Below are 15,548 nucleotides of genomic sequence, written 5' to 3'. Positions count from 1 at the left end.
AGTCACCGGCCTGAAATAGACGGTATGCAGTGCAGGTAGAAAAACGTGACCCATATTAACACATACAACTGCGAGAGAAGTGAGAATATGCATTGAAATACAGGACAAACGACTAGGGCTTTTTGGTTGGCGGTTCCCGACAATCCCGCGTAGAATGCGCGCTGTCGATAGCGAGAAAAATCGCCAGACGCAGTAAAAGACTGCGCGATGTTTGCGTGTGGCTTCCCCGAAACACTTGCATGCGGATTCTCTACCTAAGAAGAATGCATTGAGCCCTGAAATCCGAGAGAATTTTGGAAACTCAACAACGCCGTGTTTCCCTTACTGACATCTTCTGCAATTCTGCTTGTATTTCAAACAGATATGCCATCTCCTTAAGCAACATTGAGAAAAACAGTTTTCCAGAAAAAAAAAGATGCAAAAAGAAATCAAGAGTAGGCAGGATGATTATAAATGTAGAGCAAGAACAGAATAACAGAATGCGAGGTGCACTTAGGCTTAAGTCTTGAACATCGTAATGGTATACTGACAACTGACTGGAAAGGAAAAAGAAACGCTGTGTTGGTGAGTGTTTACAGACGGAGATGATTGGCCGGCGTAAGAACGGGGATAAGAAGCTCCCTTGTTACGGAAGAATTCAATTCGACTTCGCGCTGAGTCCGCGCGTGGACCGCTATTGACGTGGCATGGCATTTGCAGGGAATCGCCTTATACAGGCTGAGCGACGTGAGCAGGAAAAGGAGCTTCGTGCCTGTTTCTTTTTTTTTCTGCGCACGCGGCTCTTTCTGCTCAAGACGAGGGAAAAGCTAACGAGGTGCTCGCGTCCCTTTTTCTCTTTTTTTGCGCGTGGCTACCGTGAAATGCGTGCGGTATACCACTGTGTGGTCATTACGGGGATCATGGGATTAGGAGATGCGGATTACCTAGGTATAGGCGTGGGTCGGCCTTGGCGAGCCAGAGGATAAGGGGGCGAAAAAAAAGTAACAAGGACGCTCGCACTGTACTGGAAGCTCATTGCGCGAGTCCTTGGACGGAACAGGACGTCCGTCCGCCGAGAGGCCCTGCGGCTTGCGTGCGGAACCGTCGGACGAAGCTGGGCGAGGCGGGTCTTAGCTCGCATCACTGCCTGCGCTGCTTGCCGTGACAGCTTACGCGAAGAGGGGATGCCGCGTCCTCTGTGCGAGGCCGATGCCGGTCAGCAATGCTCGGCCATCTCTGGAAGCCTCCTGTACGTAACTTATCTCGCGCTTAGATCCTGGTTCGACATGCTGTGTCTAGGGTGGTCAAAGAACGTGGCAGTTTAACACATTTTACAGCGTAAGCTGTTATGGGCTCATTCGAATAGCCGTTTCGGGTCGCAATGACGCCGCCGACGGCGTCCGCCGCGTAACCGCTATCGCCGGAAACGCGTAAAAAAGTACCCGATTCCCGCTGGGATCGAACCCGCGCCCGCTGCGTGGGAGCCGGATACTCTACCACTGAGCCACGCAAGCGCTTGCTATCGGGCCGCGGAAAATACAGGGGGAGACGACTCGAGCCTCCGCCAGTATGGTGGTGCCATCTAGGTAAGATGCCTGCAAACGCAGCGTCCGCAGGCGCAGACGACGATATGCGATTCAGACGAGGCGCGCAATCAACGCGCTCCCGAGCTGCCGAGCCTCCGCCAGTATGGTGGCGCCATCTAGTTAAGGTACCTGCAAAGTCGGCGCGCCCGACGTGTAACTTGCAGTTGTAAGGCTTGATCGGGCTCAGCGGAGTGCTGTGCAGAGAGCATTACAAGCCGCAGCTCGCTGTCGACACCAGGCGGACAGTTCAGATAGTTCTCGTCAAAACGAGGCCCTGTTGTGCATGGTGCCCAAAAGACCCTGTTGTGCGTGGTCCCCAAATTGGAGCTACTCTTGAGCAGCTCCATCAGCGTACGCTGAGACTGTGCTGCGTGTGCCGCGCAGGTCTGTGACTTTTTTCCTGTCTTTTTGCATGCGAAACCAACATATGTTCTCCACGCGAAATTACATTTCTTACGGTCTGGACAAGCGGCTGTGAAATGATGCTTTAATGTCTGCCATTAATTTCTAGGAGCTGTGTTACTTGTAGCTACAATGCGTGTACATACATAGCCTTCGGAGGTAGATGCTTTTGTATAGTATTTTCTTTTTTAGCTGCACCTCCGCTCTAACTGGTAGTGAGAAACTATTTCGTGGAATGTAAGTAATGGGTCGCTGTGCTTAATTTAGTCCGGCCCCCCCAAAAGCTTCCATACCGCCGGGGTGGGTAAGATCTCGCGCACGGTTATGAGCAAGCTCATTGGGGTTTGGAAAATTTATAAGAAAAAGTTGTCGCAGTTTCACCTGAAAGGTGAAGCATCAATTGCGATAGCAAATTTGTAGAGAGATATACGGAGTAATGATATTAGCTTTATCAGCTGTATAAACTTGGACATGCAGCAGCACCGGCAACGCGCCGAACTGTTGTCGACGCCGTCGGCATTTTGCCCGCGTTCGCTCAAAATGCGTGCGGCGTTGGTGACTGTTGCCGGAGCCTCTGATATAAATAGGCACTTGGTGCCGCAGCTAAACGTCGCCTCCCTTCCCTCCCCCTTCCCCCCCTCCCCCACGGCCTCTCGCGCATCGGAAGAAGGCGCGTTTGCTCTACATATATGGTGATAATTGTTTATTTTTTAATTGCCTGTGGCGGATATCATAATTCTAAACCTTCAGTTAAATTATGTGATGAGACCGCCATCACTTCCACTAGTAATAAAAATGGTTAATTGAATCATTATCATAATTACAGTATTTTTTTCTAATTATTCGAACTGATTACTTTACGGCATTCAATCTACGGCTTGTAGCTAGCGAGTTTGCAAGGCATACCGACTTCGAATAAATTCTGAGGATGACACCGGCTTTGCGAAATGCTCCGTCAAATTTGCGGTAAAATTGCACTGTTGTTCCGCTTACGTTTTTAAGAAAACGCTGTTTTATGCACGGAAGCACGAAAGTAACTGGAATGGCAATGCATTTAGTTGGATACCTTGAAAATTGTTATCCCGAAACTGGCGTAGTTCGGATAATTCGTTCCTAGGGAATGCGAATTCACTGGCTATAATTCTTAGATTGAATGATGTGTCGTAAAGTAAATTATTAAAGAAATTCAGTAGGTGTACTATTAATTCAATTGGGCATCTTGATTTCTCGTAGAAGTAACAGCCACCTCATCGAGTAATTTAACACAGGAGTTAGAATTGTGCGATCTTCCACGGGCACTATTTAAAATTTTGGTGCAACTAAAATAAAAGAACACAAGAAACATGGTTGAATGGCGCGTGGATATGTAGAGCTTTTAGTATTGGTAGTGTGTGTCTATGTAAAGTCCGTGATTTCATATGCGCTTGTCAGTTACACTGATTAAGTTAGACTTATCCGACAGCAGGTGCTTCTGTATATAGTAGTTGTCCATCATCATCGATCATTCCTCATTTACTTCTACTTTTGGGTGCTTTGCCCTCCACCTACACCCTTGTGTGAAGCAGCGGCCAGAGACAAGCTCCTCTGGCCAACCTCTCCGGGTTTCCTCTCATTAAACCTTCATCTGTCTCTCTCTCTTTCTCCATTTTGTACTTTTCTTCTTTTTATAAGTCATAACTCGGAGAGAGGAAAGCGCGCTATGAGGAAAAAAGAGCCATAGATTCCAGGCACTCCAAAGGTCTTGCGTGTGGAAGATGAAAGGGGTAATGCTACACACATGCTCGATTCGTTCACATCAGCACTTTGAGAGGAGCACAAAGTAAGTGGCTAATGAGATCTGGGACAACAACTTACAAGCACGTGCCATTTTTAGGAACGCCATATACTGTATACGTGTGCCCTGGCTAACGTTAGCATAGCTTGAAGCTTAACAAGTAAATTGGTAGAAAATACGGTTATGAGACCTATTCATTCATCTGTCATCTTCCGCCACCAAGATAATTTTTGTGTACTAATTACTTGGATATTTCTAATAAAGAATAATTTAAAAAATTACACAACAGCTTGGCTAACGGTAGGTGGGACACCCTATTAAGAACAATTATAAGGAGGCTCTCAAAACATTTCACTATGTTAGAAATGGTACTTTACCTCTGCTGCACATGTGTAGTGTAGAACAAGGAATACGGTGCAGAATATGTGCTTACTTAGTGCGTTTTAGTGAATCGGCAGAAGCAAATGAAGGTGATTGCAGGCGAAAAGGAAATCAGTGTTTCAAACATTACCAAGAAATAGTGCTACATAGCTTTGTGTTGATGTCAAATATGAGTTAAAATGATGCAGATATTATTCACGTGGTTTCTGTTCCAAAACGGATCCGCAATGGTAGACAAGCGCGGGCTCGTGTGGCCCGCGAAATTACTTTTATTAGACTAAGCCTGGCAATGTTTCTGGACCGGTAATGTTTAGCGTTTCTTAACGTTGGATCTTGTTCTATTATTTCTATATGTTTCACCTTCGCTCAAACACGTGATAATGTTGACGTGGTGTCGCTAACGCGCGTTCAAAGGCCAAAAAGTAAAGAAGTGAGCTAAGATTGTTAGCTTCTTCAGGCCTACAACCCACTATAGCAGCCTCTGAAGTAACGACATAAGTAATGAAATTATATGTTTAAACGAAGGTTCGAAGACTATTTGTAGAAGTGGATAAAGGGAAAGGAGACCGAGCGAAGTACAGTGCACTATGTAAGCTTCGCGTGTGAAGCTCCATAGTGAGCTGAGTGTCGGTTTAGCGTCACCCCATGACCGATCCCTATCCTCGAAAGCTGCACGCAGGAATCTTGGCACCACTATTATAACTGCCTCGTCTGGTCTTTACTGATAGCGCGGATTTAAGTAGTGCAGTAATGCCAATAGTGGAACATATGAGCACGATTTGCCTTCTGGCGCATTTACCCGTAGGATCGTGTCTGTCACACTATTGGTAAGCACGTACATTCAAATATACAGAATATACACTGACGCAATCTTGCTCAACATTTTTTTAGGAGACGTGTGATGGAGCTTGATTGAGTAATGAAAGGTGTGAGTGGACGTGACTGTGAGCGGGACTGAGTGCCGGCAAATTTGAGGGGACGTGAGTGTGAACCAGGTGCGGGCTCCGGTTAATGCGAGTACGAACGAAACTCATTGACAGCGAGCTTGAATGGACGTGAGCGTCAACGTGAGGTAATGTCGGCGAGTACCAGTGAACGTCACTATGTATGTATATGTGAGTGAGTGCCGGTGGATGAGAGTGGACGCGAGTAAATGAGCGTGAGTGGGTGCCGGTAAGTGTGGATGGAAGCGACTATGAAGCTAGTGGGTATTGGTGAGCATGAGTATAGCAACGTGAGTATACAATACCGACGAGTGTGAGTGCACATGAGTGAGTTCATAGCCTACAAAAATATTAGCGAGTATATAGCACTGCACGGGCCGATTTTAGCAGCCCAGGCCCGGCCCGGGCCCGTTTTTACATTGGGCCGCCCGAGCCCGATCAAAACCTTTATGGCGAGACCCGGGCCCGGCCCGGGCCCGGAAATAATCTACGTTACCCGCCCGACCCGGCCCGCCACTCGTGTACCTTAGGCCAGAGCCCGGCCCGAGCCCGGCTCGAAACGGGCCCGAACCCGGCCCGATACCGAAAAAATACATGTTTTTCACAGTTGAGACGCCCGAGAATAACTCGCTGCACGTTACATGCGCACCACCAGAAAGCCCGAGCCCGGCCCGGGCCCGCGTCAAAAAACCCGAGCCCGGCCCGGGCTCGGGTCAAAAAGCACACGCCGTGCCCGAGCCCGGCCCGAGCCCGTGAAAAAACTGCTCTACCCGGCCCGGCCCGGCCCGTGGGCCGGGCCGGGCCGGGGCTTTCGGGTAAGCCCGAGCCCGTGCAGTGCTCTAAGCGAGTATCTGCTTCTTATGCCGACCTAATGTTTGTGACCCACTGGCTCACCGCCTTTGGCGCTGAAATGTGGCTCGCACGCTGTTGCTTCCGGCGCTTTCTTCACTGTTGTGAACACTCCCCGCTCAAGCGCTGACGCTATTTCCAGTGTCGCCACTATTGTCCGAAGCACGACTGCCCTAACCCTCTCTCTGGTGTAAGCGGTGCGAAGATGCTAGGACCTCAAACGGGGACGACAAGCACGCATTCTTGAGCATGTTGTTCGAGACTTGCATTCCACTGGGTGCCTCGCTTGTTCTCGAGCGAGCGTCGAGAATCGACGAAGACCAGGCGGCCCAATACTTTGCAGAAACGGTTGCGAAATATATCGGCCGTGGCGTTTTTTGGCGAACTCGCCTCCCGGCTTCCCGACGTCCCTCGTCCTCCTCGGCGTTGAACAAACATTTGTTCTACGACTGCGAGCAAACATTTGTCTGTGTGAGGTGCACGACATGGAGATTATATTTGCGACCCCAGAAGAAACGCAGCGCTCGGCGCGCAAGGTTGAAGCCGCGGCCTATTTCTCGCATCTCGTACTCCCTGCTTCCGTCCCTCGCGCGGGCCGAACGACTTTTCCAGTCTACGCGTCTCGTTTTCGTCGTTCTCTCTCTCTCGAGAAGAGAGAATAAACTCAGCGAGTAATAATGATAGCAAAACTTTTCGAAAATGCCGGGTCTCTTCGCGCAGACGACGAAGATTGATTTTGGCCCCGAGTGCTACTTGTGTTCGTACCCCGTTTTCTTTTTCTCAGTCTTCCTCCCCGTTCTCCTTCCGTTTCTCCCTTTTCTCGTCCTCGCCGAAGCATGTTTCGACCTCTGGTTTCTTTCACAGTGCTAGCGTTCCATGCGCGGCCACGTTTCTTTCAACCTTTTCCTTCTCTAGACGCTAGTGCGCGCTTAGCGTTTCTTTGATCAGCATTCGAGTCTTCAACTGCGATCGTAGAGAGAGCGGAATGCGGCGTTGAAAAGGCCGCCACGCTCTCGCCGTCTTATTCCGCTCGATGTTCGACGTCTCCCCCTGCAAGTGCCTGCGCCGCGCGGCACCGTGAAAGGCTAAAGATGCGTCGGCCCCACCCAAGTCGAGGCCCGCTCCGCTGAACGAGGCCTCGAGCACACACCGACGACCTATCGCTTCGTAGCGGTATGTGTGCGTCGGTCGCTGATACATTGCGCGGTCGATTTTTTCTGTAGGACGAGTCTGCAGTGCCCTTAGCGCTATTGGGAGGCGCCGAAGTAGGTTTGAACGTAATTCCGTGCAGTGTTCCGGATGCATGGTGCTTGCGGTTGGTCCCGAAGGAAGAAGCTCAAGGAAAACATAAATCTGAACCGATCTGCAATGCAATACTCCTCTCAACTTGGGGTGTCCTTCACGTCATAGTGTCTTGAAGCAGAAAGCAAACATGGTCTGTCGCATTTACCCGTTGTGAACTGTATATTTGGCCTTTTCGTAAATGCTGAATCGGCCGTTCAATAGAGGGTAGCCTCCGGGGAGAGGGTAGGTGAAGGGGATGTGGTGGAAGGTGCCTTCATCAATGCATACAGGACAGCATACAAGAGGGGGCTCGCTGCACACTCTATACTATCAGCGCTGAAGAGCCGGCATTTCTCAGAGTTGTGGACAGAGCTGCAAGTAGCCTCCTCTGAAACCGCATGCGCCGTTGAGCAACTCTTGGTGAAATAGATTGACTGACTACGACAGCGGAAAGGCAAAGCATGGAACTCAAAACTATTGATGCAGACGGGAAGCCGCCTCATCCCTAACAATCTTGAACTAAAGACTTCTAGTGCACAACACTCGAACCATTGTCAGAAGTACTGGCATTTGCTGCACCCCTTGAAGGATTGGTTAACTTACTTGTGAGCGCATGCAGGTATCTTTGATGTGTATGGTCCCAGCCTCTCCGCTGCGCTGCATTGAATTGGCAGAACGCAGCGCAAGTCTTTGTGTAATGCGGTGCGTGAGGAGCCTTTACGATCATGACAGAGCCAGGTCGGCGTAAAGTGTTCGCAGGAGGAAATTCTGGCTCTCGGGGCGTTCCCTTTGTAGCCCCGTTTGCATCTTTGCTGTCTTCATTTACGCTTTTCTTTTGCATTATTCAGGAATGCATAAAAAGTCGCCCTCTCAGCGCTACTCCTGAGGTTTCTGTAGTGTGGTGCGCTCATCGACTGCGCTGTTTCTACTTTTAGAATAGTGGTTAAGCAGATTTCTTGCGCTATTTACATCCGGGATATACAAATAAAAGAAGCTGAAGTAAAATATTGTACGGGTGGTCAGGTGTCTTGAGAAACGCGCTTATTATGACACTGTATTGGCGCAATTAATCTTCTCTTCGGACAAGCTGCTTCAGGTTGCAGCAACATTGGTTCTTCTGACAGGATGGCCAGTCCACGTTAATCGCATGTATACAGCTGCCGTTGTTCATACTAGTTTCTATCAGCAGGTTATGCGGTTCCTGCGGTCTTTATGCGAGTTGGAATACAGAACTAGACAATGTGCCGCTGTATACGTGAAAGGAGATGACCCTTAGCACACACCGATGAAGGCCCGCTGTTATCGACGTGTTTGATCGCTTGTTTTGTTTCCACCAATTTGCCTTCGCAAACAACTTATTGCGCGAACGTTTCTTATGCAGGAATATGACGCAGCCTAGTGGAGACAAGCATCGGTAGGGGCGCAGTGGTTACATCTTTACTCAAGTACACACAGGTCTTCACTACCCCGTTCAGGTATGGTGCTACTGGTTTTTATTTCATTTCTCGCAGAAAAGTCTCACAGACATTGCAGAGGGACACTCACAGGAGTCTTTAAGTGCCTCCCTCAACAGGGTTAACAAGGTTATCTAATACGCGACTAGGGTGACGGCGATGGTAGAGACGATAGAACAACGATGACGACCCCTGTGGGGATGGAGGTGGGGTTTTCTGCATGGCACGTTGTGTGGATGGACACATAGAAGTTGTGTTCCAATACTTGTCGTAGGTGACTAACTGACAGCTAAGCGGACAGCGTCTGTCTTAAGTCCCGTTTCAATTTAGACGAAGCCGAAAAAAAAAGCCAGCTTCGTGAAGACAACATCGAAGTCAAGAACAATGCAGGCTACTTTGCTGTTCAAACAATATGGCGGCTCAGCAAAATGCCTGGAAACTTACCGGGGAGGTCGCCAGCGCAGCAGATAACGTGTTTACGCTTTCTTGTGCGTAAGCTACGTCGTGGGCTTTTATAGGCTTGCATATGCAAAGTGTTAAAATGTAGTGATAATTATGTGGCTTTTCTTATTTTTTCTTCTCGACGCGAGGTGGCGTCAGGTCGAATAGCCGTATTCCAAATTAGTTCAATTACATGAGGTTGAAGCTATCTTCTTAGCAGTCAACGCAGATTGTTTTCAATGCGTGCCGGAATTAATACATGCCCAGAGAGTCGAGTGAACTCGCAATAGCCGATGCTTCCAAGGTCTGCAAGAACGCACTTATACACAACCGAATTCATTGCTCCTGCATGACGCTACAGCCCATCTTTTCAACGCTGATGCCTGTTTTCCTGCGGGTTTCCCTCCGAAAGTTGACAGCCGGCAGCCTATTTTGGCACCTAACTCGCACCAATGATAACTGAGTCACGCAGCAGCAGACACGGACCAATCGCAATGTTCCCGGCTCTCTGAGCGCTCTGCTTAGCCGGTGGATTAGTGATTTGCGGAACACCTCAGGTGATGAGGCGAAAGCTTACTGTTGTGACAAGTTGCGCAGCGAAATCGCTGCGCATACGGCGTTCATCAGGCAAAGACACACGCGGGAAAGACATATGCGGAGAAAGCTACAGGTTCTTGGCAGCGTGAAGCCACTTGACTCAGCAGCATATGTATCGCTACCACCTGTCTATACTGGTTCTCTGCAGGGGATTCCGTTGCTACCACTGCACTGAAGATGTCATTCACTGTTACTATTGAAGTCATTTTACATGCCTAGCCTCTCGCGCTTGTGGCACCGAATCTGAACTAAGCTAGCAAAGGCTTATTGATCTTATCGATCTTGCTAGCAGAAGCTACGATCTTGCACTGCAGGTACAGCTTCTAACGCACACCTCGCGAACGAAAATTTTTTTGCACCTCACAGATATAAATGTAGGACGATATAGTTTGATACATGACCATACATTGCCAGGCTTACTATGTTGATGCTGTTCCTACGCTGACATTATTATATTTATTATTTAACATGTCAGTGCCAAAGCGCTTTTGCTTCAGTGCAAAATGTGTTATCCTTCCTATGTGCTGCCGCCCCTTCAAGTTGGACGTGCCGTCATATTCTAAACATGCAGCTTGAACGTGCAAATAAAAAAAAGTATAAAGAAGCTAACTAATTATTATTACAAAAGCAGATTACTATAAGAAGCTTATCGTCAATGGGCTTGTACGGGAAGGCAACATAGCAGGAATTATTTGGGAGCTTTGTGTTTAAATATACGTTGTTTGGACGCTGCCATACTGTAAGGCTAGCCAATCACGTACTAGGTTCCCACTGTAGCCTGATGATAACTGTACTAGAAAAAAGAACATTTATGTAACCGGCATATAACACAGTGCATGGGTGTAGGCATATGCTAATAACGTCGCTTATACTGTATATCAAACATAAAGCTGAGCGATGAATCTAGCCAAGTGCGAAACTATGTTCAGTAAAAATGGCCTAAACACTCCCATTTCATTAAAAGCGCAATTTATATATTTCTAGACACATAGATTACTTCGTTATAATAATTGAATTACATAGCATATGTAATCGAAAGCTTAGTTAAAGATTGAGAAGCCCGAAATTGAGTACAATTTCCGAAGTAATAATTTATTTTTGTTTGTTATGAATGCCTGGTCAATAGATTGTTTGTAATGTTTAGTAGTCTTTTACAATGACGTTGTATCCAATTGTTCATTAGCCAAATAAATAAAATTATATTCTGTGGTTTTATGTGCCAAAACCACAGTATGACTATGAGGCACGTCGCAGTGGGGGACTCCCTATTAATTCTGACTACCTGGGAGTTCTTTAACATGCACAAAAATCAAGTACACGTGCTTTATTGCACTTGGCCCCCATCGAATTGCGACCACTGTTGCCGGGAATTGATGACGCGACCTCGTTCTTAGAAGCACGACACCATAGGCACCAACCCACCACGGCAGGTCTTGTTCAAAAAACGCTTGAAAATGTCAGCAAAATAACTGTGGGCCTGTAATTGCTTAGCTCATTTGGGTCACCCCATATTATCAAGGTGGTGGCGTGGAGCAGAGGTAGAACACCCGGCCTCGAATCTGAAGGTCGTAAGTTCGAATCCTCCTCTAATCCACTACATATTCAGGCATGAAGTGGCGCCTGACACCGGCAAAAAAATATTCCCCAGAGCTAGTGGGGCTATAGTAGTCCAGGTGCAACCAAATTAGGAAGGCCCAATAATCTTCAACAAAGTCACTCCCTCACCAGAACAGGAATTGGCCTCCCTGGTGCAGTATTCGGCCACTACATCCCTCATGATTCCTACAATTAACCCATGGCCCTCAGTCCCCAGCGGCTGCCGAGCACCTGACCAATGCGGCGGTCAGACCTGCCACGCGACAGAGGGTGCTAAGAATCTCTGGGTCCGGACAGGCCGCCACTGCAGTCTGAACCTGGCAAAGTTCAACACGCGCACCCTCTAGAGTGAGGCTAGATTAGCAGGGCTATTTGGGGAATTATCAGGCATTGCCTGGGATATTAGTGGCCTTAGTGAGGTTAGAAGAACTGGTGAGGCTTATACAGTGCTGACTAACGGCCACGGCCTCTGCTACAGAGGTCTTCCAGATAAGAGAGAATTCGGGGTAGGATTTCTAATCCATAAGGACATAGCGGGCAACATTGATGAATTCTACTGCATTAATGAGAGGGTAGCAGTCGTCGTAATAAAGCTGAATAGGAGGCCTAGCATGAAGGCAGTACAAGCCTACGCCCCAACCTTCAGTCACGATCATGAAAAAATAGAACAGTTTTATGAAGATGCTGAATTAGCAATGAGAAAGGTGCAAACTCAGTATACTGTAGTCATGGGCGACTTCAATGCAAAAGTGGGAAAAAAGCAGGCTGGCGAGCAAGCTATTGGCAACTACGACATCGATTCTAGGAACACTAGAGGAGAGATGTTGGTAGAATTAGCGGAGAGGAGTAGGCTCCGAATAATGAATACCTTCTTCAGGAAGCGCAGCAACAGGAAGTGGACCTGGAAAAGCCCTAATGGAAGAACAATGAATGAACTAGATTTCGTACTCTCTGCCGATCCCAGCATAGTGCAGGATGCAGAAGTGTTGGGTAGGGTAAAGTGCAGTGACCATCGGTTAGTGGGGTCTAGGATTTCTCTCAATTTGAAGAAAAAAAGAATAAAATTAGTCATGAAGAAACAGGCCAACCTAGACGCAGTAAGGGTAAAAGCAGGCCAATTCAGGCTGGTGCTCGCAAACAAATATGCAGCTTTAGAACAGGAAGATGAAGACAGCATAGAGGTCATGAATGAAACCGTAACTAGGTTGATCTCAGACGCAGCAACTGAAGTGGGAGGTAAGGCACCAAGGCAACCAGTAGGTAAGCTCGCCCGAGTAACAAATGACCTAATAAATAAACTACAAAACATGAAAGTGGCAAACTCGAGAGAAAAGATAGAATTCGCTGAACTGTCAAAACTTATCCCCAAGAAGAAAGTAAGGGATATTCGAAATTATAACGTGGAAAAGATTCAGGAAGCAGTAAAATATGGACGCAGCATGAAATCAGTGAAAAGAAAACTTGGCATAGGACAAGGCAATATTATGCACTGAAAGATAAGCAGGGTAATATCATCAGCAATTTCAATGACATTGTAAAACTAGCGGAATAATTCTATACTGACCTGTACAGTTCCCAGAGCAGCCAAGCTACTTTCATTCGAAGTAGTGATGAACAGGATACAGAGGCCCGTTCTATAACTAGCGATGAAGTTAGACGGGCCTTGAAAGACATGACCAGGGGAAAAGCTGCTGGGGAAGATGGAATAACACTCGATTTAATCAAAGATGGAGGAGATATCATGCTTGAAAAGCTTGCGGCGCTTTCTACGCAATGTCTCACGACTTCAAGTGTACCAGAGAGCTGGAAGAACGCCAACATTATAATAATCCATAAGAAGGGAGACGTTAAAGAATTGAATAATTATAGACCCATTAGCTTGCTTTCAGTATTGTACAAAATATTCGCCAAGATAAGTAGCAATAGAATCAAGGCAACACTTGACTTCAACCAACCAAGAGAATAGGCTGGCTTCAGGAAGGGATATTCTACGATGGATCACATCCATGTCACCAATTAGGTAATCGAGAAATCTGGGAGGTGCAATCAACCTCTCTGTATGGCTTTCATAGATTATGAAAATGCATTTGATTCAGTAGAGATACCAGCAGTCATAGAGGCATTGCGCAATCAAGGAGTACAGGGGCCATACGTGAATATCTTGGCAAATATCTACAAGGATTCCACAGCTACCTTGGTTCTCCACAAAAAAAGTAGAAAGCTACCTATCGAGAAAGGCGTCAGGCAAGGAGACACAATCTCTCCAATGCTATTCACTGCATGCTTAGAAGAAGTATTCAAGCTCTTAGACTGGGAAGGCTTAGGAGTGAGGATCAACGGCAAATATCTCAGCAACCTTCGGTTTGAAGATGACATTGTGCTATTCAGCAACAATGGGGACGAATTGCAACAAATGATTGATGACCTTAACCGAAAAAGTGTAAGAGTGGGCTTGAAGATTAATATGCCGAAGACAAAGATAATGTTCAATAGCCTGGCAAAGGAACAAGAATTCAGGATCGCCAGTCAGCCTCTAGAGTCTGCAAAGGAGTACGTTTATCGAGGTCTACTTACTCACAGGGGACTCTGATCATGAGAAGGAAATTTACAGAATAATAAAATTGGGTTGGAATGCATACGGCAGGCGTTACCAAATTCTGATTGGGAGCTTACCACTGTCGTTGAAAAGAGAAGTGTACAATCATTGCATTCTACCGGTGCTAACACATGAAGCAGAAACTTGGAGGTTAACGAAGAATCTCGAGAACAAGTTAAGGACCGCACAAAGAGCGGTGGAACGAAAAATGTTACGATTTACGTTAAGCGACAGGAAGAGGGCGGTGTGGATCAGAGGGCAAACGGGGATAGCCGATATTCTAGTTGACATTAGGCGGAAAAAATGGAGCTGGGCAGGCCATGTAATGCGTAGGATAGACAACCGGTGGACCATTAGAGTTACAGAATGGATACCAAGAGAAGGAAAGCGCAGTTGAGGACGGCAGAAAACTAGGTGGGGTGAATGAAGTTATGAAATTTACAGATGCAAGGTGGGATCAGCTAGGGCAAGACAGGGGTAATTGCTGATCGCAGGGAGAGGCCTTCGTCCTGCAGTGAACTTAAATATACGCTGATGATGATGATGATGATGATGATGATGATGATGATGATGATGATATTATAAATTGCATCACACTGGTGCGAAGCAATATAACAAAAACTTGAAGGATAACCAAGGCGCTTAAGAAGAAGCTAAGGACCGCGGAACGAGCGATGGAACGCAATATTATATATGTGTAAGGTTAAGAAACAGAAAGACGGCTGTGTGGATTATAAAGCAATTGTTTGATTCCTTGTAGCATTCCTATGTTTGATTGCTTGTAGCATCGATCTCTTTTAACCGATTGTGTTTATTGTAACATACGCCCCCCTCACCCTATGCCTCTTAGTAGGCCTGTGAGGTATTTGTGAATAAATAAATAAAATAAATAAAATGGAGGTGGCCGATATGATAGTTAGGACGCCATGTAATGCGCAAAGCAGATAACCCGCGGTCTGTTAGTATAACAGGATGGACGCCAAGGGAAAGGGAAACGCGGCCAAAGGCGGCAGAGGATTTGGTAGCGCGATGAAATTAGGATATCAGCAGACATATGAAGGAGCCAGCTGGCGCGAGACACGGGTTATTGGAGATTCCTGGTAGAGGCCATCGTCCTGCGGGGGACATAAATTACCTGCTATATTAATCTACAGATAGGGACCGAAGTACTAGCTTGGTTTTGGCGAAATTTATTACTGATTCTAAGTGGCCCCATCAAAAAGCTCATTCTTCTTCAGTGAAGCCGCCTAATTTCTTTCTTTGTGGCACCGCGCCCTCTTCGTTGCCCATTAGCTATCAGTGGCAGAGGTAACTGCATGGGGGGGTTGAAGTTCGATCGTAGGGACGCCGTTAAAGACCCTGAACGCGAAACGCTGCAGGAACAACCACGAACCGTTATATACCTCTGCTTACATAACTAGTCTTCGGGCTAAACTCAACTATCATGGTAAAGTAATAACTTATGTTTACTTAGTAACTTGGTGGTGAGACAAATTGCTGTTGCTTTGCTAGAATTTTAATTAGGCTGTCTAGCCGCGGGATGATTTCTAGTCACCTCGCAAACGTCATACAGCAACAAAATGTAAGAACAGCACAAACCGGAGAAAACAGCAGAAGAAGGTGCAACAAGTGCCACTAAGCCTCACTGTTCCCTGTTCATGCTGT

General features: G+C 47.0%; 1 protein-coding gene across 1 annotated transcript in view; it reads left to right on the top strand.

Moving 5' to 3' along the window:
• LOC119455930 (dopamine D2-like receptor) overlaps window positions 1-15,548 on the top strand; it is a 388,566-nt gene that overhangs the window by 83,485 nt on the left and 289,533 nt on the right. The window contains exon 2 of the mRNA XM_037717474.2: window positions 8,581-8,674. The gene's annotated coding sequence lies outside the window, so the exon portion shown is untranslated. The remainder of the gene's footprint in view (window positions 1-8,580; window positions 8,675-15,548) is intronic.

Source organism: Dermacentor silvarum, chromosome 6, assembly GCF_013339745.2.
Source record: "Dermacentor silvarum isolate Dsil-2018 chromosome 6, BIME_Dsil_1.4, whole genome shotgun sequence".
NCBI lineage: Eukaryota > Metazoa > Arthropoda > Arachnida > Ixodida > Ixodidae > Dermacentor > Dermacentor silvarum.
The sequence above is the reverse complement of the archived record's forward strand: the minus strand, read 5'-3'. Positions and strand labels throughout refer to the sequence as shown.